The sequence below is a fragment of the Dermochelys coriacea genome, chromosome 10 (genome assembly GCF_009764565.3).
Source record: "Dermochelys coriacea isolate rDerCor1 chromosome 10, rDerCor1.pri.v4, whole genome shotgun sequence".
NCBI lineage: Eukaryota > Metazoa > Chordata > Testudines > Dermochelyidae > Dermochelys > Dermochelys coriacea.
In genome coordinates, this window is record NC_050077.1 from 19,424,107 (window position 1) to 19,451,955 (window position 27,849).

The 27,849-nt window shown below is 42.2% G+C and overlaps 1 long non-coding RNA gene across 1 annotated transcript; it reads right to left on the bottom strand.

The window, feature by feature from the left end:
• Positions 1 to 671: 671 nt before the first annotated feature.
• LOC119862614 lies at positions 672 to 27,372 on the bottom strand. The gene is made up of 4 exons (XR_005295308.2): positions 27,081 to 27,372; positions 26,418 to 26,528; positions 24,635 to 24,690; positions 672 to 3,245 (listed from the first exon to the last, which is right to left on the bottom strand). It is a non-coding gene; the product is annotated as an uncharacterized LOC119862614 (long non-coding RNA).
• Positions 27,373 to 27,849: the final 477 nt, after the last annotated feature.

Sequence of the window (27,849 nt, forward strand, 5' to 3'; positions counted from 1 at the left end):
TGGGGCTTTTAAACACTACTATCACCCAAAGAATGAGGACAACATCAATACGGCCAAAAGCTGGCCCTGTACCCATCAAGTTGCAGCTGTACTATTGTCAAACAGACAATCTGTTCATGGAGAGTGAAAAGGCCCGGGTCCAGCAGCCCACCACAAGGTCAATGGACCCCTGAATTCCAGTTAAGCCATATATTGAGGTTTTAAGATTTAAACTAGGATTTAAGTTACACCTAGGCCTTGTGCAGAGGTCAACTTCACTCTTAAAGTTACAGTTTTCAAACAGATAAGTTCTGCCCACTGGTGAGTTATGGGAGAGTGGAAGCTTATAGTCTCTCTCTCTCTCTCTCACACACACTTGATATATATATTGTTCATTGCTAGAGGCATTTCTTGTTGTTCTCATGTGGAAGGTATTTCCTAAACCATTCCCAGCCCCGGCCAATATTATTCTTAGTGGTCTATTTTTTTTCTCCTCAATGCTTAACTTGGATCGGCAACTTTCCCTTCCACATAAAATACCATATTTCATTATTAGATTTTTCTCATCTCCCCAGCTGCGATCTGTGGAGAAGAGATTGTCCTGGACAATTCTCCCAATGTTAGTTTTACACGCAACGTTTATTGGGTTATCTACAGGATACAGCATGACATAAAATGCAAGTAGGCATTTTTTTGCAATTGCTCTAAAGTCCAATTATTACATAGTAAATCTACCCACTGAAGTTGCTTTGTTGTCATGACAAGTCAGCTACAGATACACAGAAGTAAACTGCACCAAAAAGCCAGGTTGTAAAACGAAGAATTCGGTAATGTGACATCCCTAAATCCAGTCACATATGCAAAAGATTATCACTTTAAGTGGCTCTGTGTAACAGGAAAATTGAGATTAACCTGGATGCTATCCTAGTAATTTTGAAAAGATGGGGAAAAAATAAACTTAAAGGCCAATTTCTCAGCCTAAGTTAACTTTCTTTTGAGCTGCTCCAGCAGCACGAAGGGGACTTTAAGCTGCCTAGAATGAACAGATGCAGAATTCCCAGCTTGGATGAGTGTGAATTTGCCAAAAATTCCAAACAAGACAACACTGATACCGGTATGAAAGGAGAAACCTCAGGTGGGATGAGATATTTGCCCGTCTTGCTGAGGAATACGACTCCATTGTGTCAAGAAAGTCCATAACCTCGGAGATGCTTCCAGCTCCTCAATTGCTCCTGGATTTCCAGTTTGTCTTGGTAGCTAGAAACTCCTTTTCCATCTGCACCTCATTAGATGATGTAGCTCTTGCCATAGTAACTCATGCCTTTGTGAACTCTTGGACTGGCTTACTATAACACACACTCCTCTGGGAGACTGCTTAGACATTTGTGCTACTGGAGGCTATAATCATCTGCATCCATGGTAGAATCTGCCAGAAGGAATACTCAGCACTTCTGCTGTGGTGGTGCTTATTTTGTACATTTATATTCTGGAACATTTCATATTGTAGGGGCAGAAAAGGCAAATGCAAATGAACAATTCAACCACATAAATAAACAATTAAAGGAAACCAGGGCCCCCCAGTAGACACTCAAGTAGTTTTTGCCACAAGAGTAACCTCACCAAAAAGGGAACCTTACCTACCTCAGTAACCTTATCCAAAAAGGAAAGGATATATATATATATATATATATATTATTACATTCCATGTAAATCTCCAGATAATATAATCAAACCTCATCTTGCATGTAAAAGGGTTGCATAGAATAAATTATCTGACAGGGCCACAGTTGCTATTTACCTCAGATCAATTACAGGAGCAAATTAATAACCATTACTGTAAATAATGATAGATAATATTATGCAAATGTCCATGTATCAATAAAGCAATATAAACGCTCAGACATTTAAACGCTCAGACATTTATTTTGCCAAGGTGAAAACATTTACCATATGCTGGTGTTTGGGACACCATCATCATTGCTTATTAAATCGGTAAATTTCTCAAGGAGAAATTGAGACAGAACCTTTAGAACAAGGTAAGCAGTGAGTATTTTCATTGCCTTCTTAGTAATGTAATGTGCATTTTCCAGTAGACAGGAAAAACTAGTTTTAATAAGATGCCAAAATGACATTACTTGTCAACTTTGGGGGTTGTTAAAATTTTTATTGAGTATGTGATGCTTTGGGGATAGTACTCTCCTTTGTGCTTTAATTTTGTACTATTCTAAGGTAGTTGGTATAACTATTCAGTGTGTCATAGTTTGTGGTAGGAGCATCCAGGGTTTTTGGGGGTTTTTTTGTTTTTTTTTTGTTTTGTTTTGTTTTGTTTGTTTTTTTTACACAACTTCTACATGATTGGCTGATAAAAAAACAAAAGCATGCTTATCTATGTGTGTGTGTCCAAATGTTCCATTTCAGGAGCCAGCTGTTTGGCCTTTGCTAAAGTGAAGTAAACCCAGCCCTCCTAACAGAAAGTTCAGGGGGAAATTTTTGCAACATTTATTTCCTTCTCTTTAGCTCCTTGCTGTGGGCTCTCTCGTGAAAAGGGGTGATCTGGCTGAAAGCACAGAAACATGCCCTGCGGCTACAGTCCATTTAGCTAACGGACCTGCCAGGATTGGATTCCTCAATGGCAATCTGACTTTCCCTTTTAAAAGGCATTTTCTCTCTCTTCAGAGACCATCTACTCTCTTCCCTTTCCCTCTGCACTGCTTTAATTTACTGCTTGAATGTATGCATGCACCATCACCCTCTGCTACTCAGTGGATAAAATCCATCCTTGCTATAATTCTACTGGCTTCATTGGGCCTACACCATGATGAATTTGGTCCAGTATGTTGGATTAGATGTGATACTAGGGACATGTGACTATTTTAACTTCTGTAGGTAACCCTCTAGATGGCATCAACCCTAATGCTACAGGGCAGTTTGGATAACATCCAGTCCATTGGTACTCACTGAGCAGTAAGCACACAGGAAACTATCACCCCTCTCCCACTGCCTGCAGAAACTCCAACTTTTCCAAATTGGTCAGTCCTTGGCTTCAATACTCGTCTTTATTCTTGACCCCTGCTGCTTTACACCTCTTACTAAGGAAGTGTTCTTCACTCTCCGTGCTGCCAGGGTCTTGGAATAACATCCCCCTGATTCTACAGTCATGTCTGCAGAAATTTCTCAGAACCCAATTTCTGCTCCGAAGGGCTTGGGTATATTGTGCAATTGCTAGATCCAGTGCATCTGGGAGTTGTCGTCTGAGTTTGAAAAAACTAAAATGAAGCAGGAAAAAAAAAGTGTAAGTAGATGGATGTCACAGCTGAGTCAAAGGCCTCTGTATTACAGCTGTTTGTGGAGCTGCATGGATTGTTGTTTTAAATTAAAACAAACAAAAAAACCCTTCATTAGATTTTCCTCTTTTGGTCTCGGCCTCTGCTATTCCACAAACTAGTGATGAGGAGGGCACTCCTGCCCCTGAATGCACCTGCACCCTTTCTTCAAAGCCCAGCTGTGCCTCCAACTGCTTTTAATGTTGGATTATACTGTTTGAGAACTATGTCCTTATTTCCAAACCAAGAAAACATGCTCCTCTTATTCACTGCCCTGGAGCAGATAAATGATAAATATGATAATGCACTCACTGCATTACAGAGGTTTTTGTGTGTGTCTAAAGTAAATGTGGTAACTGAACACTATGCATTTCACCAGCATGAACAGAAGCTAGGGGTATCAGCATTATGCTGCTTTAAAGGAATTGATTGTCACATGCAATTTTGGCAACATAGCAGATGAAATGATTCAAGATCAGCTTGTGAAGAAAATAGTTATGTCCATATCAGAGAACAGCAACTACTTTAATTGGACCTGACATTACAGAACACATAACCATTGCTAATCACATTGAGTCAGTTATGGTGGAGGCAAAAACAAATGCAGGTACAGCAGGTGTAATCCAAGCCATGCAATCCCTACAGATGTTTACTACAACAAAGCAGTTGAAACATTACAAGGGCAATGCAAAGGAGAAGTTACAGGCACAGTGACTTCAAAAACGCAGGAGGAAAAGTATGCTACTGCTGTGGAGCTACACAACGTGTCCTGCAAAGGCATTTCGGTGCAATCACTGCAACAAGACCAGACATTTTGCTAAGGTACCCCAAAGCAACAAGCCTAATCAACAAGTATATGCAATTACTGTGCCTGACATTACTGTGGGTTTGTCTACGCTACCGTTTAAGTCAATGTAACTTATGTCGCTCAGGGGCGTAAAAAAGCCACCGCCCCGAGCAATGTAAGTTACATCAACTTAAAGCATTGTGTGCACCATGCTATGTTGGCGGGAGACACTCTCCTGATGACTTGGCTTCCACCTCTCGTTGAGGTGGAGTAATTATGCGGACGGGAGAACGCTTCAGATGCGGCTGCGCCGATGTAGTGCGGTAGGGTAGACTTGCCCTGTTTTGAGCATGGACGGAAGGGGCTCCACAGGCAGTGGAATGAATGTCAGACAATGGCTCTGAAGTTTCTATACTACCTGAATTGATTTACTTGCAATACTTTGGATGCGTGACAGTTACTGAATCAAGCTTATGCCTAGTGCACTACTTGATGACCCGCACTCTTGTGCTTAGTTGCTTACCTGTAACTGTGACTTCTGATGTAGAATTCTATATTGTGCACAGGGGTACTCCATCCTAAGAAGAGATTTGTTTGCTGCACTAAATATGCAGTTAGTCAATGAGGGCATTTCTTCTACTCCACCTGGCACCGCTACCCACAAACTCCAGTCTCCCTGCTTAATGAGGATGGGAAAAAGGAGCTCTTGGCTGTGTATTTGGATTTGTTCACAAAATTAGACTTCGACCTAATGTGACACCCATACGAAAGAATTTGTTCCGTCTAACATTCTTAGTCAGGGAGGCGGTATCACAAGATTTAAAAATAGCTGGTACAGAATGATATTATTGAAGAGATTGCACAGTGGTGACAAAAGAAGAAGACTGGCATTCGTCTCTGTGTAGACAAGAAGGAGCTCAATATAGCAGTTGTGATTGACAGTCATCCACTTCCACATATGGAAGAAATGTTTGTGGAACTCCACTGCACAAAGATGTTTCCTACTCTTGATCTACAGAGTGCATGTCACCAACTTATGCTACAGGAGGACAGCAGAGATCTCACAGCATCTATTATGAATGATGGATTATTCTGCTTGAAATGTGCACCATATGGACTAGCATCAGTCCCCAACATTTTCCAAAGAATGATGTCAGTGATTCTAAAGAACCAGCCTGGAATCAGAATGAAACAGCATCTACAGGACCCGTACTGGTGTCTGGGAATAGATGCTCAAGTTGAAGCAGTTATAAAAAACATGCATTGCTTGCCAGTTGCATGACAAGATGGTGGTGATCCATGCCACCATAACAGACTGTTCCTCTTTCAGATGCAGCATGGGAAAAAGCTTGTCATTGATGTTATAGGTACATTTGACAATGCGCTGAGTGACTGTTGCTATACTATCACCCTGTGCAACTAATTCAGTAAATGTCCAGAAGGGGTATTTATGTCCCAGAGCACATTTGCTACAGTGATCAAGTTCTTGTTGACAGTCTGCAGTAGGAAAGGGCACCCAAAAAAATTGTTATTGGACAATGGGCTGCAATTTATCTCACTGGAATTTGAAACTTTTCTTGCAGAGAGGAACGTTAGATATAGAAGATCACCCATGTAGTAACCTGAGGGTAATGGGGAAATATGAATGATTCAATACAAGTTTGAAAGACAGTATACAGACAGCTACACTGGAAAGAAAAATCAGGAACTACCTTCCCTACAGATTTCTCACAAATCTACAGGGCTACACCCCACGCCACAACATAAAGCTCACCTGCTGAATTATTGCATGGCAGAGAGATGTACACTAAATTAAACACTGCTGGATTACAAAGACCTACATCTGATAAATCTGTACAGCCAGATGCAAGACAAATAGTTCAACATAAACAGCAAAAATATAAGACCCACACAGATAAATGTTGTGGGGCTAAGGAACCAAAATTTGAATGTGGTTCATTTGTAAGAGTATGATAACCTGGAATATTATGAAAAGGAGAACAAGTTCAAATCACCACTGAAAATTGTTGCCAAAAAAGGATCATACACTTACACGCTGTCAGATGTTAAGGTATGAAATGCTATTCATCTTGTACCTGCTTACCAAGAGTGAAGCAAGATGTTTCAGATCTTCTAACTGGTCCTGATTATTTTACTTTGCCACTAACACCATAGATTAAACAGTAGGACATTGGGCCTGACAGACATGCTGTCAAATCCAGATAGCCACCTGTAAGCGGGGGAATAGTCCCGCTATTGTGGGGAACTTTCCTGGCTTCTGCACTACCCCGGTGAAGTGGGCTAGCGAAAGGATCAAAGTCCTCGCTCCCACTTCCTTTACCCAGTGGCCTCCCTGCCCTTGAGGACTCCCCTTCCACTCTCCTGTCTGGCAGAGTCCTCGTAACCGCAACAAGGCTGGGCCCGGGATTCCTGGGGGGCTCGACCCCCAACCCTGCTGTGGTCATCTAGGACAGGGGCTAGGGTGTCCCCACTCCAGGGTACTTTCTCTGCACTGGGCACTTCTCTGACCCACTGACCATTACATACAAGTTAAAGCAAATGCAAGTTATTTAATCAACAATTAATTTTAAAAAGACTAAAGGAAAAATGGGAAAGGTTAAAGGAAAGACATCAACCCGCTCTGTGGCAGGGAACATCACAAACAGTGTCTCTGAAATGTCAGGACAGTTCACAGTCTGTTCCTTGTAAGTCCTAGGCCTTCTTCTCCGGTTCTGGCTGTGCTGCAGGGATGCTGTGGGTTGGACACTTGCTCTGGTGGTGGCCACACGCTCTCAGCTATAAGTGGTAGGACCCTTCTTCCCAGCGTCGCCCCCACCCTGTCGGGGTTACGATCCAAGTCTGGCCTGCAGAGCCTCTTGGCTGAGGCGTCTCCCTGTACTGGGCCCGCTGCCCAGGGTTCCCCTCTGTCTCCCTAGCTGCTCACCGCACCCAGCTCTGGACTGCTCCAGCCCCAGCTCCACCACTTTGTCTCTGCACTGCTGCAGCTGCTGCTCTGCCTCCAGCTCCCTGGGCTGCTTCTCTGGCCCCTCTGCCTCTGGTTGCTACAGCTCTGCTCCCAGGACAGGTCTGCTCTGCAGGCTGCTTCTGTGACTCTGCTCCCAGCCCTGACCTGCTCCCTGGGCTGCTTTTCTGGCCCCTCTGGCTCTGGTTGCTGCAGCTCTGCTCCCAGGGCAAGTCTGCTCTCTCTGGACTGTGCCTCTGGCTTTGGGGATGCAGCTCTGCTCCCACAACAGGGTCTGCTCCCTCTGGATCTGGCCCAGCTCTGCTCCCCAGCTCAGCTTGGGCCCCTGCTTTCTCCTTAGCTTGGCCCCACTCTGTCTGACCCAGGCAATTCCAGCTCACACCGAGGACAGGACCTCCCTGGCCTCCTGACTCACTGATTAGCCTGCCCGCTCTGTCATTCAGGTGACCTGAAGCATTGGCCTCTCCCCATTGTTCTTGGGGACTATCAGTCTCAGGGTCCTGATTTCCCATCGACCCTTCCCCTTTTAGTACTGGGAGCTAGCCAACCAAAACATCCCCACTGAAGGGCAACAGTCCCCTTACACACCTCTATGGACTAGAGACTTACATAGTTATTAAAGGAAAAGGGATTAGTTTTCAATTATAACTAGAATTCTAATTGTAGTTACATAAACAATAACAAAGAAGAAATGTTATTTATTTTCTAATTACTTAATTGGTGTTTAAAATAGTTGCAAAATATTGCATTATTATTGTTTTGAGATTGGGTTTGTTCTTAAGATGGGGGGGAAATGTCATGTTGCTAGATCCAGTATTGCATGCTGGGAGTTGTAGTCTCCAAGTTAAGAAAAACGAACAGGGAGCAAGAAGTGTTTCATACGAATACCTAGTTACTTCCTATTGCATTATTGACTTTGAGAGCATGGATATAGCTTAACCCTATCTTATGGAATGCTTGCACCACGAGAGACAGAAAAGGAAATGGCCACAGAAGCCCCTAGCCAAAGCCCATTTAAATCAATCTGAGTCTTTCCATCAACTGTCAGGCCCAAAACGTTGAATCTCTTATTGGCATCAAGACTGAAAAAATTTGAAATCCATATATAGCTAGGCTGATTCAAAATTTACTTGAACAAACTCTCTCTCTCTCTCTCTATTTGATTGCTTAAACCTTGTTCCTACCATCTGAGGATATTTTCTTACTTCTAGCACCATTGTTGTCAAAGAAAAGCTGGAACCCTGAGATGTTCAAAGACTTTTTTTTTTAAACTAGACTATTTTAACTGAAGTATCTTTTATGTCAAGGCTGTGTTATCACTGATGCTTTTTCATCCCACAGAATATTTCTGTTAAAAAAAGAAAATCAATAACTAGTGATAGGAAGTAAATTTCATTCTCCGCTTAGCAAATACTTCCATTCTCTTCCCCCACCCGCCCGCCCAATAAGACCACTTCTGTGTCTCCATCAAATCTGGAGAGTTGTTTACCAAAATATGCTTTTGTGTTTTGAGAGGTGTAAAAATTTGCTTGCCGTTTTTACAAACCCGTAGTTAAGAAGTGTATTTATTTGGTAGCAATGTATTGCCAGTTATTTCAGTACAGGTTAACACAGTATTTGAAAGAAGATGTTTATAAATGACACTTGATAATATATAAAGGAATGATTTTATTCTTAGATTTTTCTGAGATGGTATCTTCTATCTTAGGTACTTACATGGCTTCCAATATCATAGCACCCGAGTACCCCACAAGCTTTAATGTATTTATATTCAAACCACCATTGTGATGCAGGAAAGTACTATCATTCCCATTTAACAGAGGAGGGACACATATTTAGTGACTAAAGATGCAGGTAGGCACCTACTGGGATTTTGAAAATGCCTAGGTGCCTAACTTCCATTGAAATCAAATGGGAATTAGATGCCTACATACATCTTTAGGTGCTTAAATACCTGTGAAAAGTTGACCCAAATTAAAACTTTTTAAATGCTCCTAAGTAATAGCTGCTCAGGAATTTTCTCATAATACAGATTTCGCTCTGAGCGAGTGCATCATGGGAGTCATGTGAATCTGGATGCATCAAGGGTGATGTAGTCTGGCCAGAGAGCCTGGGCCATAAGGAATAATGGGGGTAGACTCCTGAACTACAACTCTTAGGAGGCAACGCATCATTTTGGGATAATGCTGTGTAAAATTGAACTCTCTCAAAACTAAGCATTTCATGTCAGTTCAATAAACTGCAATGACTCCTTTTTGATTTTAGCAATCTAGTTTTGAAATTTCCAAATCAATTTTTTTTATTTCAATCCCAGGAAAAAAATTGAAATTTCAACTTTTCACCTCAATCTGGGATGAAAACAAATGTCAAAGCGTCAGAATTTCCCCTGGGACAGAAATTCTGAGTTTTGTTCAGCTTTAGCCTAGCTCCTATTTTCAGAAATAACTAAGGCACTCAGGAGCCTAATTCTTACTGAAAGTCAGTAAGCACTGGCTTCCTAAGCTATGCTTAAAAATGCCACGGTGGCACTGTACTGAAGCACTGCAGCAAACACTCACTATAGTGACAGAGGGGTCCCCCCATCACTGTACTTAATTCACCTCTCTGTGAGATAGTAGCTAGGTCAACAGAAGAACTCTTCAACTGGGGGCGAAGTCGGCTTAAATACATTGCTCAGGGTGTGGACTTTTCACACCCATGAGCAGCACAGCAGGGTCGACCTAACTTTTCAGTACAGACAAGCCATAAGTGTTTGTCCCTTTTGAAAATGGGACTTGGGCTGCTAAGTCACTTAAGCGTTTTTAAAATTTTTAAATCAAGTGACCTAGGTCACACAGGAAGATCCTGGTAGAGCAGGGAATTGAGGCCAAGTCTCACATCCCAGAAGAACACTCTAACCACTGGACTTTGATTCCTCCCACTAGCCCATCCCCTTTTTCTATCCTCCCTCTCTATCTTGGAACAGTATTAGTGAAAGCATGGATGAAAAAGCTGAACATATTTTTAAAGCTGTACTCTAAATATCTGGTCATGCATTTCAATTGCCATCTATTACTAGCAGAAGTCACCATATACTTAGACAATTGGTAAAAAGAATATATATTAATTAATTGGAATGCATTTCTAGGCTGACATAATGGTTGCTGTTATTACACCAGTTCTGTAAAAGAGGGGAGTCTTGTTACTAATTTTCACTCAGTGCAACCTCTAATCTACTCTGACAGCTCCCAAATAAAACATTCACTATAAATCAGGTTTCAAAGGGAAAAGGACAATACTCGTCAACAAGTAGTAAATGTTCATTAAATTTTCCCTTTGAAGGTTGTATTCATATGAAAAACTAGATTGCCATTGATGTAGGTGTGGTATGTTATATATTTCATGAAAATCCTATGGTAGCTCTGCCTTAGTTATATCTGCTTGAGATAATATTAGTGGTTTGCTTGTAAATTCACCTATTTAACGAGCAGCCAAACAGTTTGTTTTGCTGTAGCTTTTGTATGTTGTTTAAAGGATATAGATTTTAATCTGCAAGCAAATTATTGTCCCAGTCCTGCAAAGAGAACCAGTCTGGCAAGCCTCTGTGTCTACATGGAACCCTACTGAAGCCAATGGGCCTCGGTATGGATGTGGAAGGCTGAGGCCTGCATAGTCCTCTGTAGAATTAAGATGTCCAAGTAATTGGTTGATAAAATGTATTCAGCATAAACCAATCAGGTTTCAGCTGAAATCCCAAAGAAAACATAGCTCACACCCAACTATATATACCATAAATCAATTACGTGAGGTTATATTTGCTATAGGATTGTCCAAAATCCATTGAAATTAGTGGGGTCCTTTCCAGCAACTTCAATGTGCATTGAATCAGGCCTTGTGGAAGCAAAAGTCAAGAGGGATCCAGTACCATGAGATGTATTTATGAGTTTCTGTATCTTTGAGGAATTCAGCTGAGTCAGCTAGGCCATGCAAGCTACATAAAGTTGCCCTTGAAGCCTTCAGCTGTGGGCATTTAAGTCTACGCACTCAGATATGGACTTTGGGACAATGTTTCTTAGGCTATTGAATTCTTAAATCCATTAGTCTGTAGGCTTATCAAAAGAGGATTTATGGCCCTCACGAACTCCAAGACATCTCATGTTTGGATAAAATGTCAAATAGCTCCAAAGCTAAACCACCACACTTCCCAGAAATAGATAGACTACACCTTGGTGAGATCAGTAGAACAAAAGAGATTTGAAATTTCAAGACCAACCCATTCGTTTTTAAATGAGGCAACAACAAAAGTAGGACATTTTTGGAAAAGTGAATTTTCAAAACTCTCACTTCCCACATATCTACACTGACTAATCTCCAGTTTTGTTTTAGAGTAGCAGCCGTGTTAGTCTGTATTCGCAAAAAGAAAAGGAGTACTTGTGGCACCTTAGAGACTAACAAATTTATTAGAGCATAAGCTTTCGTGAGCTACAGCTCACTTCATCGGATGCATTCTAGTTTTGTTTTGTGACATTTCAGTTTGTCATGGGAAGCACCACTCACCGCTGGTCTGGCACCTCCTTATGGTCTCTCAAAGGATTAGCTCTAAACTTTCCTCCCTCTTCCCAGGGAGTAAATGTCTTCTCAGCAGCAGCCCCATCTCCTGCCAGCTACCTGGCTTTATACAGGCCCCGCCTGTTCCGACACAGCTGAGTCTGTTTCCCATTAGTTCCCTGCTCCCCAGCTCCTCTTCTAGGTGCAGCCTGCAGAGTTAATTGGCCTCCCTGGCCACTTAACCCATGTACAATGCTCTGTGGGGTGGACACCCCATCACTAAGTTGACTTGCCTTACATTTGGCAAAGTTAAAGAGTGGACCAAACAGTGCTTCAAATGGAATCCTAGTCAAGACAGACAGGTAAGCCAAAGTAAACAGGAAGCCCACAGTGCTTTTGATTTAACTGCAAGTAAAAAGTTAGTTCTGCTGAGGGAAAGATCTAATGAAAGCAGCCAACAGTTCAGTTACAGACTGCTCTTTAAGGAGCTGTGGTACAGTAAGGAACCCAAACAGCATTGCTAAGGCAGCTTCCTAACAAGAGTAGCTTCTATCGAAACATATACATCCCCTCCCACTATCCCTCCCCAAACTTGAGCACCCCTTTCAAAAATCCTTTTGGTATAACTTAGATTGGCATGACTCAAGGTTCGGTCAGTGTAAACCCTGATGGAGGTCGCAACTGTTAGAAAGGCTGGCAGGTGCCACAATCACTCTTACAGCAATGTGGCCAGCTCAGCCCAAGCTTAGGTAAGGCTCATGGGTAGGAGTCGTGGGCAGATGGGGACTAATTCAGCATAGCCAAAGCAAAGGTCAATCCAGCTAATGCCACAAGGGAGGATGAGAGTACTGCTTGCCCTCCTTTGGAATTAATAATCCCCCAGATGGTGCAGGGACCCTCACTTGTCCATGCTAGACTTTTTAACCTAGAGTTAGTGTTCTCTAGGCAGTTTGTAGCTTTCAGACATCTTAGCAGGTTGATATATTGACTATGGGGGATCTTAGGACGTAGCTTGACCTGTTAACACATGTTAATACTACAAACTGCCTTGTCTTCACAAGGATTTTCCCTTGTACTAGTTACCACGTGTTAGCTAACTTGAGGTAAGAACTCCCCTTTTTCCCTAGTTCAGGGAGGTGTTATTTATACCTCACTGCACCAACACCAGTGAACCTCATGTAGGCTCAGACCTTCTCACAATGGAATTGTGTTTTCTTAGTAGATAGCTCTGCATATCCTGTCACAACAAAGAAGCTGAACTTAGTAGTCACCAAAATGACAGACAATGACAGTATAATGCAGGTGGGAAAGAAAGCAAGGGGGGAAAGTTGAGAGTAGAAGCCAAGCATGCATGGATCTAAGGAAGGCAGAAAAAAAAAGGATATAATCATTAATTGCTTTTTCAGGACAGTAAAATAATGAGCTCCTATTGGTTAGATGCTGCTCATTAGATGGACACAGTCTTCAATGTTTAAAAAGGATTCTTGAAGGTTTGTTATTTGGGGAATCATCAGAATGGCTCCCTCCAAGCTCTCCCTCCTGCTTCACATTCCTTTTCTTTTTCAGATTTCCATCTTTTCCTTTAAGAAGTAAACAACAAGCAGCCCAGGTTTGCTTTTCAGAGCTGAAGGACTCATTAACCCTCAGAGCAGGGAGTGGGGCGGAAAAGGACATTATGGTTAGACTGTTTGATTGCAGTAAAAGGCAAAACTATTAGCAGCATTAATGCAGAGAGATGAGAAACTTCAATATGAAGGTATTAAAAATGCACACTATTGATCGAAAGACTTACCATAACTATGTAGTAGAACAAGCTGATTCAGCTGACTGTGCTTTCAGACAGTCTGGGTGATATATCTCCCCCAGCTCATAAAATACAGGAGTCTGGCTGTAAGAATATTGACTGACAGCTTCATTTTAATAATTTTGCTATGGAGCACTAGAATTATTCTGTCCATCACTTTATCTGAAGCTCAGTAGGGGCCTGATCTAAAACACATTGATGTAAATGGAAAACTCTTGACATTAGTGGGCTTTGGATCAGGCACTAGCTTCCATTTGTGAAAAGATGACAGGCCCCATTTGTGAAAAGATTTTCAAAGGGCAGTTAGATGCTTAGCTCTCACTGGAAATTAATGGGATTTTGGGTTCCTAACTCCCATTTGTGCCTGTGAAAATCTTCCCCTATATACTCACAAAAGAATACATTAAAGGAGCATTAAGGGGACAAATTCAAGCTCTCAGAAGTTGGGAAATGCCAGAATTAAGATTGCCTGTGCAATGAATCCCTGTCTCAGTTCTCTCTCTCTCTCCTTCCTCTCCATCCTGTCTCCCAGACCCACTCTCCTCACCTACTCAATTACTCTCCAGTCCTCAGGCTTCTGATTCTAGACCCAGCATTCTTTCCTGCAACTCCTAGTCTTACCTTTCTGGACTCCCCGGTCCAAGTTTCCCCCAATCCCAATATTTTTGTCCAGCTGTTCTCAGCCCCCCCCCAGTCCTTGTCCCATCTCCTTTCCTGATGTTCCAAGTCCTACTGCTCCCCACTAGTCCCATTTTCCCTGTCCACCCCCTCTGATCTCTTTTTTCCCCTCCACCCATGTTCCCCATCCCCACTGGGTTCTAGTCTGTCCCCAGCCTTCTCATCTACTCTCATTGTCTCCACATCCCCTAACTCCTTGTCCCAATCTCTTTGTCCAGCGAGTCCAGATATCACCCCCATACCTATGCTCTTTGTGAGGTTTGTCTGTCCTCATCCTCACATTCTTCCCCAAATACACTGGCTGCCAGTCACTTGATTTTCCTCTCAGTATACATTCTGTGGGAATGGTGTATTTGCAGTCCAGTCAAATGTATGAGCTGTGAGGAGATGAAGCATACTCAGTGCAAATGGAATCTTCGGAGCTTTTAATTGCTAAAATCGAAGTCTCTAGTGAGCATGTGCAAACAGAGTTTTCAAAGTTTTATAACTTGGGCAGATTTTTCATGGGAACAGCAAGAGGCACCTCTTGGAAGCATGGAAGTGCTAGATGTTTCAAAGTAAAGGTCCCCAGAATTTTTTAACATTGCAAAACTGTATTTTCCTTTCACGTCATTTTCAGAAAGGGCTGAATTGTTTTGGCTGAAATTTAAACAAACCAACAGGCCAGATGTTTAAAGTTAAGCAACAGGGTCTTATATGGAAAGTGCTGCAGCACTACCAGTTCCACTGATAACTTATATATTAGCATTCCTTTCCTATGGTGTCTACATCAGCCTTTACAGCTGCTGCAAACCATTATGTTGCTCTTGAGGAGGCCTTCTACCAGGTTTACCTATTTTCCCCTTTACTTCATTGTTATGTAACCTTGACGGCCAAAGCTACTGAGCTAAATATACATAGGGACAAAGAATGGATCTATGTTGCTAAAGTGCCATTACCTCTTCGGTTTCAAATAACTTCAAGAGGACTTTGGATCAAGCCCTACCTAGGTTCAAAGAAAAAGGCCACTGAACTCAGTAGTAGCAGCACCTCAACGACCTTTGGATTAGCTCCCACGCCCCCTAGCCAAAAAAAGAAAAAAGCCTTTCACATATGGTGGCGTCTGATGGATTCTGTCATTAGAAGGAAAAGGAGCACTCGGGCACTGCTGGTGTCACTCCTCCTTATTTCAACCTTTACAGTTGCATTTTAATGTCATTCCTCATTTGTTTTCCCTTAAAGATTAAAAGGTTTACTCCCCTATACTAAAATCCCACTCCTAGAGATTTAATAGATACTTCATGTCAAAGGATCATTAATGGGACCAGAATAAACTGGAGTTCTATTAAAAATGGCCTATCTGTGAGTGCTAATTTACAACTACTACAGTTAATTTTAATGACAAGATGGTATTTGGAAAACAGGCTGAGAAAATAAAGGGTGTGGGGAGGGGAAGGAGAGAAAAACAAAGTACAAAGCTTATCAGGTGAATATGTTAATTATGCTTGAAAATTCTTAGTTGCCTAAGCTGCTGTTGACAACAAGCTTCCTAAATTATAAATGTGTAATTTTTTTAAATGGCGATTACCGTTCTAGTTGCTCCTTTTCTTTATGAAAAGAAAAGGAGTGCTTGTGGCACCTTAGAGACTAACAAATTTATTAGAGCATAAGCTTTCGTGAGCTACAGCTCACTTCATCGGATTTCTCCCAATGCATCCGATGAAGTGAGCTGTAGCTCACGAAAGCTTATGCTCTAATACATTTGTTAGTCTCTAAGGTGCCACAAGTACTCCTTTTCTTTTTGCGAATACAGACTAACACGGCTGCTACTCTGAAACCTTTTCTTTATGTTTATTCTTCTTTGCTGCATTGCATAACTGGAGGAATACCAGGCATTCTTAATTTCTGAAGACAGTTTGATCACTTTTTATTGAATGCTTTATGAGCTTATTCCAATGAACACAAATAGTGAGGTGCCTGGAACTGTGTTGATTGTTGAACCCCTTGACAATGACTGTCACTTCTGATAAAAAACAAAAAACAAAAAATATAGTGCTGCTCATGTCAAGGACTCAATCTGCAAAACACAGGGTGCCTGGAAATGAGAGCTAGGAGCACCCCCAAGAAATCTCATTACCTGCTATTTCACAGTACTAGTTTTAAAAGTGAAATGGGGAAAAGGGCTTGGATGGTGAGGTGCAGAGTATGCTCATAAAATTTGCAGGTGGGAAGGTTTGCAAGCATTTTGAAGGACCCAATTAGAATTAAAAAAAAAATCTTGATAAATTGGAGAATGTGTCTGAAATCAACAAAATGAAATTCAATAAAAAAAATTCAAAGTACTACACTTAGTGCTCGTCTTCACTACTGGGGTAAGTCGAGCTAAGTTACACTACTCTAGCTACATGAATAACATAGCTGGAGTCTACGTAACTTAGGTTGACTTACCCCAGTATCTACACCATGCTGCATCGACAGGAGACATTCTCCGGTCGACTTGCCTTACTCTTCTCGGAGAGCTGTAATACCGGAGTCGACCGGAGAGTGCTCTGCCATTGATTTAGTGGGTCTTTGTTCCTAAGGGCTTGTCTTCACTAGACCCACTAAATCGACACTTGCTGCATTGATTGTAGCAGCGTTGATCTCCCTGGTAGTGAAGACAAGCCCTTAGGAACAAAAAGTCAAATGCACCAATATAAAATGGGGGATAACGGTTAGGCAGCAGGTCTGCAGAAAAGGATCTGGGGGCAATAGTGGATCACAATTTGAAAATGAGTCAACAGCGTTATGCTGTTGTGAAAAAAGCAAATGTCATTGTGGAGCATATTAAGAGGAATGTCCTATGTAAGACATGGGAGGTTATCATCCTGCTCTACTCAGCACTGGTTAGGCCTCAGCTGAGGTACTATGTCCAGTTTAGTGTGTCACACTAAAGATATGGACAAACAGGAGAGAGCAAGGAAGAGTGCAACAAAAATAATAAAAGGTTCAGAAAACATGACCTATGGAGAAAGATTTAAAGAATTGGGTATGATTAATCTAGGGAAGAAAAGGCTAAGCGGGGACCTGATAACAGTATTCAAATAAGTAAAAGGTTGTTATAAATAGAACAGTGATCAATTGTTCTCCATGTTCACTGGGGGTAGGACAAGAAGCAAATTGGCTTAGCTTACAGCAAAGTCAGTGCATACATAACTGAAGAAAGCATATAGAATCATAGCTCCGCCAGACAAAAATAAGCAGCTGGGAACTCAGCCAATGCATAATTCCATTGAAGCCATTCAAGTAGCACCAGAATCAAATTCATCCCTCTTATATCTATGAGGGATTCCCACTGACTTCATTAGAAGCTGCATGTGCATACCTGAAAGCAGACTGTGGCCTGCTTTCTTCTCAAGTGCATATGCGTTTTGGTCCATAGGCTTGATCCTGCACAGCTGATTCAGGTTAGACTCCCACTGACTTCTATGGAACAGTAGGACTGGGGCATATGACATTACAAATGCACAAACTCTTACAACTCCACATCCTCTTCCCCACAGGTTGTGCGCGTGCATGTACACACTTATGCACTTACAAGAAATTCCCATCTGCCCTTTCAGCTTTCATTCAAAAAAAAAAAAAAAACTAACTATGATGCTCCCACCTCCAACCATACTAACAAGAGTTGTGTGTCTCTTTTTGCAAGTAATTAGTGTTTTAATTGGGGCAGGGGAAAGGAGGGAGGATTAGAAACTGCATCATTGGATGGTTGCCAATATGCTTGCTATAGAAATATTCCAAGGGTCCAAGTACACTGAGGGAGTCCACTCACTTCTGGACACTAGTTTACTAGCACACACACTTTGGAATAGAAATTCATCTAAGACACTCAGATCTGGAGACCACTAAGGTGTGGGGTGTTCTGGGTCTCAGTTTTGCAGCTGGAAGCCATCGCTAGATTTTTTTTCCCCCCTGTGATAGCTACAGGTAAGTAAAAAAATAAAATTGATAACAATGCATAAAGGAAGCCACAGATTTAACATGGACAAATGCCAAAACGGCTCTGTGTGAGAGCAAACCCAAAGAGATAGAAACAATCGTTAGAATCATATTTGCACTGAGAAACTGTTAATGTTCACGTTCAAGACTTCAGTGTTCTGCTTTGTCCTAAATCAACCTGATCACCTCTCCTGCCTCTTTGTCTATCACAAACCCCTGTGCCCTTCCCGTTGGGCCAGCTATGGGGATGAGGTGAGATGAGAATAGGCAATGTGTCCACACTTGGAGCTGGACGGGTATATGTGAGGGACGCTAGGGGAGTAGTGGATGGTTTCCTGTTCAAAAGAAAGAAGGGGAGGAACCAGTGGTAACCCCCAGCCAAGGCTGCAATAGAAGAGAAGACAATTTTTTTCCTAGGGCCTGGAGTTATTACTACCACCTACAGAGTTCTGTCAGCATGTACTATGTTGTACTGGAGCAATAAATGCCACATTGCATGTTTAGCAGCATTGCCTAAACCATACCAGAGGCTGTACTAACAGTACTATGGAAATCTCCCCACCCACCAACACAGAGGAAACCCCAAGCCAAAGTATTTTCCTTCATTACTAGTCTGGGCTTTGTTAACTGCCCTGTGCACAAACGCTGCCGCAGAATCTGTTTTGGGGAATAAAGGCAAACCTCCCACCATCATATCCAAATCTGACTGCATTCCCGATTTAGGAAGAGTCGTTGGACCTCAAAGAACTAATACACATTTCATGGTTTTGTACGCTAGCCTCTGAAATGGCTATTTCTGTGGCAATGAATAGAAGTCATTGTACATGTGCACTGAGTGAAACTGAAACCTGTTCTACTGCAGGCTGCTGCTAGGACTTGGCATGAAATATTAAAAAGAAGCCTTCATGCCTGGAGTCTTTACTGGGTCACCTTAGAATTCAGCAAGCCTGTAAGCTCAATCTTCTCCTTGGGGCATAATTAAATAAGGGCAAAATGATGTGAACCTGCTAATGGCTTCTCATTGTCCAAAAGGAAATAGCTGAATTCCCTGGGATGCTTGGTCTGATTAAGAATAGCACTTGCTTGACTGAGGTACTTCATTTGGCAGTGAGGCTAACAGTATATAAGCTTAGAACTGAAGAGCATGAAAGAAAAACCACCTCAGAATTTGCTTTTGCAAAGGAGAAGAGCAGTGAGGTTAAAAAAAAAAAAATCACAGAATATATGTTCAGCTGTAGCTCACGAACGCTTATGCTCAAATAAATTTGTTAGTCTCTAAGGTGCCACAAGTACTTCTTTTCTTTTTGCGAATACAGACTAACACGGCTGCTACTCTGAAACCTATAACATTGCAGTTACTCTGAGTTACAAAGAATTACACCAGTGCAGCAGATCTCAGGAATCTGGTTCATAGAGGAGAAAACTAATATTTGATCCAACAAGACATAGTTTAACTCAAAAGTTGTGTATTGGCATATGTCAACCTCTAAGTATTGGGGGATAGGAGGAAACTTTCTCTGGGGGCAGATTATTGCAAGGCTGCCTACCAGAGGGTTTCTTGCCCCTTTTCCTGAAGTATCTGGTGCTGGTGACAGTTGGAGACAGGATACTGCACTAGACGGAAAATGGGTCCGATCCAGTCTGTCAAACTCTATGTTCTCGTTGCCTGTGTAGTGCAAGCAAAAATGGAACAAAGCTGTGCTGGGAACACACACACACACACACACACACACACACACACACACACACACACCTATGAAAAATAAGTTGCAAGGTTTCAATGGCCCCTTTTTCAGATGTAATTATCTTCAAAGTAATTATCTCTGGAGGAAGATAACTCTGCCCCATCACATTACGCTAGCGTTGTTTTTCCTTTCGGAAACAGACAAAGCAGGACTAAATCTTAATACAAAGTAGCATGTTTAGCAAGTGAAAAAACACTTGTTCAATTATAAAAGAGCAGCTTAATTTTTGCTGAGGGACAGGAATTGAGAGACTGAGTTATGGCCATAGTTTTTTCATTTGGAGAACAGAGCCTCTCTGGATACAGTTAGTAGCACTTAAATGGCAAGAATTAATGGTACAGCAGGATGCCTTTCCAACCTACATACATTACTGATGGGGGAAATGTGTGGAATTACACATGGAAGTTATTAAGATTTATTTCCACTGTCCACAACATGATAGCCACTGTTTATATACCCAGGAGGATACAGCAAACGTTGGAAAAAACTCAACCTCAGAAGACAAGCAACAGACCAAGGCTGTGGGATAAATACAAAGTTATTCTTTTATAAGCACAAAATGTACTATACCCAACCACCCAGCTCCTTAGCCATTATTAGTGGGCAAAGCATTGCAGGTGTTGCAGTAAAGATGAGCATTGTGGGTGGATTTGAAAGAGAAAAGGGTACCTTTCAGACCAGAGGAGGGAGGACATTCCATGCATAAGGGGTAGTATGGCTGATGAAGCAAAGAGAGCCATGGGAGAAATGTGCAGAAAGGGGGCCTGCATAGTTGGCGGAGTGGAGGAGATGGGAGCAGGGGTATGAAAGGGGCAGCAGCAGATGAGTAAGAAGGGACAGGGTTGTGAAAGACCTTGAGGCTCACAACAAGAAGCGTGGCTGTAGTAGAAGAGAAGCCAGTGGAGAGAAGCAAAAAGTGTGTGTGGGAGGTGTCATGGCCAGAGTGACTGCTAAGGATGATTACCCTGACAGCATAATGTTGTGTGTCCTGAAGGGGGGCAACATAGGTGACAGAGACCAAAGAACAATCAAAACAGGCAATAACTAGGGCCTGGATGAAGAGACTAGTTCTTCAAAGTGTGGAATTGGAAGAAGCAGGAAGTTCTGAGCATTTTCTGGATGTCCTGGGGACAAGATAGAAACAAGTCAAAGATGATCCTCTCAGTTATGGGCCTGAGCAATGGAGAGGATGGCATTAAAACTGAATGACTTCTTCAAACCATTTCCTTTTCTCTATCAGTACTGATTTGTTTGCTCTATATACACCTTAAACCTGGAGAACAAACATATAATTGTCAATTTCACTTTCGTTTCCAGGCAGTTTCATTTTCAAGTCCACCTGCACTAGCCCAATGCTGTGACGTTTGAGGGAGGGAACACTTGGATTTAAACAAAGAACAGTTGTCAATGAAAATGTAAATAATGGAAACATTTACTGATATTTGTTAGAAAAACCTTTTTTTGTTTGGGCTGGTTCTTGATGAAATACTAACATTTTGAGCCTGAATTACCCACATCCCTGTACATTTGTAACAGATCTTTCTGCCTCTTCTAACCAGCAGCAACCCTGGAAAATCCTGTCCTGACATTTGACACAGATGTCATAGACATAGCACAATGGGTGGAGACGTGAGGGGAATGGTATTGATTCATAAAACAATGCAGAAGAGACTAGCTCACTGGCAGCTAACCCAGCACTCTATTCTCTCAGTAGTATGAATTTGTAGCTGCTAAGTATGGGTTAGATGTATAAATATATGTTTAGCTAGAACCAGCCAGCTGTAGCGTGGAAAGATATTGTATGGGAAAACACAGAAAAATTCAGTGAGATTCTGATTTTGATCACACAGATGTAAATCAGCACAAATTCTACCAAAGCTGAACAAGCAATATTGAGGTAACAGTGGAGGTCACAGGATCTGAATCAAGTCCTTTGTGCCTGTGATTTCATTAGAGTTGGTTTAGCTAATGACACATTTACATATAATTTTTGCAAATTATTTTCTCTACCACTTTTGACCAGTTCTAACAGATGTCTGCTTTTTTCCTTAGTAACACCTTTGTGACATCATTGACTTCAATAGAGTAACTCCTAATTTACTGAGTGTGAATGAGAGCAGAATCAGGCGCAGTATTATTTACTATTGGTATTCCAGTAGTGTCTAGAGGCTCCAAGCAGGCTCAGGATTCAGTTGTGGTAGTGTCCATACAGGTACAGGGTAAGAGAGTCTCTGCCCCAAAAAGCTTACAATTACATAGCCAGTGCTTTTCAAGCTATCTGATGTGGGGGACCGGCAATTTTTTTCCCCCAATTTGTGAGCAGACCGGCAGCCGATAGCTCATGGACCACCACTTTGAGTAGCACTGACATAGACAACACAAAGGGTAGGAGGAGAAAAATGCACTGACATTTGCCCAAGGTTACACAATAGGTCCTTGGAAAAACATGATCGAACTATGTGAGTAAGCATTAATAGAAACCAAATTTGAGGGGGTTTGAATCCATTTTGGGGTGAGAGGAGGGCAGTTAGGAAGATGGGCTATTTGGAAAACTAAGATTCAACCTGGGTTAGATTTTGAACCCTAAAGCTCCAGAAGTGAGCTGTAGCTCACGAAAGCTTATGCTCTAATAAATTTGTTAGTCTCTAAGGTGCCACAAGTACTCCTTTTCTTTTTGCGAATACAGACTAACACGGCTGCTACTCTGAAACCCATCCCTAGTTACCAGAAATGCAAAGGTAATAACCTTGGTATCAAGCCATGAATGATAATAAATCTTCTATAGAGTTGGACTTTTGGGGCATGTCACAGAATTCTCTAAAGCATCTTCTTTCAAAACCATCTGATTCTGGGGGCTGTGGTACTATTTTGCATTTATACTATATGGCCCATCTACCTTAAACATTAATTTCAACTCACAGCACACCACTGAGGTAGGCAGTAACCTAATTTTATAGCTGAGGAGCCTGAGGTTCAAGCAATTACGTGGACTTGTCCAAGTTCACTTAGGTCAACTTTCTGCTGCCCTAATTCACCTTGAGTACAATCTTAATCCTCAAATACTCCTATAGGAGCCCTTGCAGAATGAGGTACTACTCAACGTGAAAAGGAGTGGCAGATCCGAACCATTGCAAGTTAGAGTCAGCTCTGGGCATAGATCCCAGGGAGTTCTGATTCTCCTCTCCCTTATACCAGTTTCACATTGAGCTTAATGGAGCAACTTCTGATCTACACTGGAGTACATGAGAGGTGAATCAGAATCAAGCCCCTCATCTCCTTCTCTAATCATCCAAGGCCCAATTCTTTGCACATTGCCACTGGTGTAAATCAGGAATAACTCAGTTGAGGACAATGGATTTACACTGATGTAAAACAGACATAATTGGGAGAAAATTTAGGCCCTCTTTTTCCTCCCAGTACCTTTTTAATTTTAGAGAGAAGCAAAATAAACATGAAAGCTCAGACACAAGACTGCATAGATATTGTTGTATCTAAATACTGTAAACCCAGTGTGCAGATACATGTCTACAGGACAGTCTCCTTGCTGTTGTGTGTCGGCATCATTTATCATCAGTGTCTCTAGCAGAATGCCAGCCCTCCTGCAGGACCTTTTAATGCTGCTTTAAAGGCTCTCGTGAAACAATTTTCTATCCCAGCAAACTTTGGAAATTTCATTAGACCCCAGGAAATTATATCAGTCAAAGATGCCACCAGAGGCCTGTTTGGGAAACCTGAACTGCACAAAGCCACCCAGCCCCACAGATATGGAAATATCTCAGTGTCATCCTCTCTACTGAGCCCAGCATAAGTTACTGAAGCACATGGGCCCAGCTAGCTGTGAGGTGGAGAAGGAAGGGCTCCCCCACCTTGCAGCCCAAAAAGAAAATGTGTCCTGCAAGATTTACTGCAAGCAAGTGGCTTATATCTTCAACTTGGATGCTGACGCTGTCTTGGTCTGCGGCTATCCAGGCAACTCCCTTGACTACATAATCATTCTGAACCTGAGCATGTGTAAGACCCTCCAAGTGGGTAGCCAGCAGTGTTTGAATCTTGGACCTTAAGCACTAATGCACAGAACACTACTGCATGAACAAAAGGAGCAACTCCATTAAGTGGGCTCCAATAGTAGGCTTTTATCTTCTGTGCACGAGGTGCTAGAAGGGAGATAGGACCCACACTTTAAAGCATGTTACACATATGGATGGACTAAAGCACATCCTCACTTGTTTTTTCAGCAACAATTCCACAAACAAGCAACTGAATGTGGGAACAAAGGGCAGTATGGGACCAAAACTAGCTGTCTACAGAGGGCCCCAAATTGGAAGGAATGCTCACAGGTATGGGGTATGCTCTGGGTTTGCCTCCCCTTAAAAAGTAATCATTTTAAGAAGCCATAGACTCCGATTAAAAAATTTTAAGCCACCTACAGCAGAGTTTGTCATCTCTGGCTTTTTATCTTTGCACATCCCTAACATTAATAAACTCATCATTGAGCCAAATCCTATTCTTGTTGTCTTGGTTGGCGAAGACAAGGGAAATTCTATACCTTTAATTTAGTTAGTGAAAAATCCTGCTTAAATCTCTTCTATCTCATGGTGTTGAAGAGTTGTGATCCTACAAGTATCATCCCCTTCTTCAAGTCTCTTTTGAAACCACTCCTGACTCTGTGGACGTGCACACACCGAACTGCTACTTATCTGTTTGTGACTTCAGTTTATAAACACTGCAGGTCAGCAATTGTATTTGCTTGCTTAGCATAATGAACCTGCTACAGAGTGTCATATGCAGTTATGTCACAGCTATGCCAATAATAGCAGCTGAACTCCGGCTAGTTAGTTTACTACTTACTTATTGGGCAGTTCAGATGTCTCTTCTCCTGTCAGACACAAGTGGTTTTTTCAAGGCTGTTAATGGAGGAGTTTGGAAAGAAAGTGAACGTTAATTGCCTGTTCAGAGTCAAATAGACTTCCTCATTTACTTTTTAAAATTTTAACTGCCTGACTTGACATTAATGTGAATTAACCAGCATTCCATCTTGCTACCCCACTGCCATTAATGCCAGTGCAATGTGCACTATAATTATGATATATTATATTGCTGGCAGCTCATCTCCATATTATTCACCTTTTTTCCCAAAATTGGTCTGATGGTAGGATCACACATTCCCTAATTAACACCTTTTTATGGTTCCTAATGAGTGTGTTGATGTTACTCCTTCAGGCTGCTTCTCTTATAATAAATTCTTGTGGGTATAACAGACTCCAACCGTCCACCTTAATTAAGAGACAGATGTCACTGACTCACTTTCATTTAACACACACATTTTTCTCTGGATGTTAGCAGGGTTTGGTGGGGGAAGATGTTTCATCCTTTGACTGTTTCTCCATTATACATGTCACATAAACCAAACAGGGCCCCTGGGGAAACAATGTTTTGGAAAGGGAAATAGGAAGCAATACTAGGAATAGTGCTGTTTGGAAGACCGGCCTTAGACTTTGAGAGAAAAAACTGGGCTAAGAAAAAAGAAAAAGGAGTACTTGTGGCACCTTAGAGACTAACAAATTTATTTGAGCATAAGCTTTCGTGAGCTACAGCACACTTCATCGGATGCATTCGGTGGAAAATACAGTGGGAGCACTGAATTATGTATTTTCCACCGAATGCATCCGATGAAGTGAGCTGTAGCTCACGAAAGCTTATGCTCAAATAAATGTGTTAGTTAGTCTCTAAGGTGCCACAAGTACTCCTTTTCTTTTTGCGAATACAGACTAACATGGCTGCTACTCTGAAACCTGGGCTAAGAAAGTGAATTATGGAGAGAATGGAGACTAATTAGAGCGATCACGGGAAAGAATAACTGATCCTTTTAACAATAATTATCAGTCTCGCCTACAGTTCTTTCTGAAGACCCACTAGTATCCAGAGTTGACCGGCTGTGCTCACTGGATATTTCTGGGACAAAAGGCCTGAGCCACAGCCCATTGGAGACACTGGAAAGACTCTGACTGACTTTGATGGTCTTTGGATCATGTTCCCGATATTGAAGAGATTCCATGTTGGACATGTTCATTCAGAAAAACAGCCTTACAGCAGAGACAAGTTTTTTGCAGAATGGATACACAATGTGTGCCAAAGGGAACATTTCAGCAACTTACTATCATGGGCTTTTTTAATTGCCAAGCAAAATCTAAACTAACCTATAAAAAGAAATCACTGTGAAACGTGTATAAACTTCGTAAGAGCAGATTTATTCGTTTAAGAGACCCTGTAATCACATTTCTCCTGTTAGTACACAATGCTGTCATAGGCCCAATATTTTTATAAGCATATTAGGAAAGTAAATTTTGTCTTAATTGTTAAAGCTGGAATGTAGGATGCAAAGTTTAAATTACAAAGGCTCAGTTTATAGTTTGCTTGTTTTTTAAAGGCAACTTCTAAGCAAGAACTTTCAACAAACAAGGATGTTTTAAAATATTGTTTCATGTCGGGCCAGATCCTCAGCTGATGTAAATCAGCATCACACCACTGCAGGCAGTGGTGTTAGGTCAATTTTCAGCAGCTGATGATCTGGCTTTCAGATAGCATTCAACAACAATCCCTACACTGGCAAGGCTTGGGCTTTCTTACTTACATTTCTCCAGTGACAGTCACTCTTTTCCCTGTAGTCAGATCTTGTTCACATTGGTATTGATTCATGGAGCCCAGTTCTCCTCCACCCCGCACATTATGTCATCATTTATACCTTTGTAAGACAAGCGCAAAGTGCTAGCAGTTTACACCCCCTATGCAGAGGGTACAAGATACAAGATTCAGGACAGGACCATACTGCATGTTCCTAAGATCAAAGGAACCTGAAAGTTACTTGCAGTCCCTTTGACACTTGCAGTTTGGTTTCAGAGGTGTTGATTGTGTGAGAAAAATCAAGCAGATGCAAATAAAAATGTAATCTGTACCCATATAGATCCCTGATTGTTCCATACAAAGAATGGATTTCACTCTCCCCAGCAGCTTGCACCCTGGGGTAGATCTACCCCCCACCCACACCCAATACTGGGGCTCAGCACATGAGTAGAGCTATGTACCTGGAGTCCCTGCATCTCCACACCAGATTTGGATGCTGTCACGGGGTAGGTACATGGGGGGGGGGGGGAGAGAAGGGAAAAAGAACTGAATAGCAGTTTGTCAGGTCCTATGTTAGTGACCCTGACTACAAATGTGGCAGCATGGCCCAGTGGCCAGAAAGTCTATAAGCGGCCCTTTCGCTCAGGGCAGATCCAGTGGTGGGGGTGCTTACCACCGAGACAGCGGGGATCCTCCCGAAACACGCTGACCAGTTCCTCCTTTAAGTCACCGGAGAAGATTCTAAGTCTCCTGGGCTGCTTCCTCCCCTTTCTCCCTCAGTGAAGCTCCATGTTTCCCCCGGGTCTGCAATGGCCTAGCTCCCTCCAGTACGGTCTCTTTCTGGGGCTCATCAGGCATTCTGGAGTCTGTCTGGGCCTCTACATGTCCTGCTCCTGGGGTCAGGGCCTGCAGACGCTCCCTGGGGAGAGCCTGCAGTCTGTGTCCTCTCCCTTCAGCAACCTGCCTAGACTGAACTGGGCTGCTTCCTTTTATACTCCGCCTCCAGGTTGAGCATGCCCAGAAGAGTCTGAGGTGTGGGGCTTCCTCAGCCTGTAAAGCAGAGTTAACCCTTTCGGGGCTGCTGCAGGGTAAGTACACCCAATCACAGATGCTCATTGATTTTCCCAGCAGCATGGCATCAAAAGTTCAACTTCTCCAGCACTATTGGACGGCTGTGCCTAATCAAGGCCCCCAAGTTGGGGAAAGTGGATGCGAAGACCATAAAAATAATTTCCCCAATATTATCAGAAGTATAAACAATAGGGGGAAACTATTGATATGGGGAGGGAGGATTAAGCATTGCTCTTCCAGGAAGAGCACAATACCCTGTAAACTGCTCTAATATAATTCACGTTTCTTCATCAAATCATGAGTCTTTTACATTCATAAGCTCTTCTCTAATGCATAGGCCCTTTATAATTGTACCACAGTGTGACCGGGAT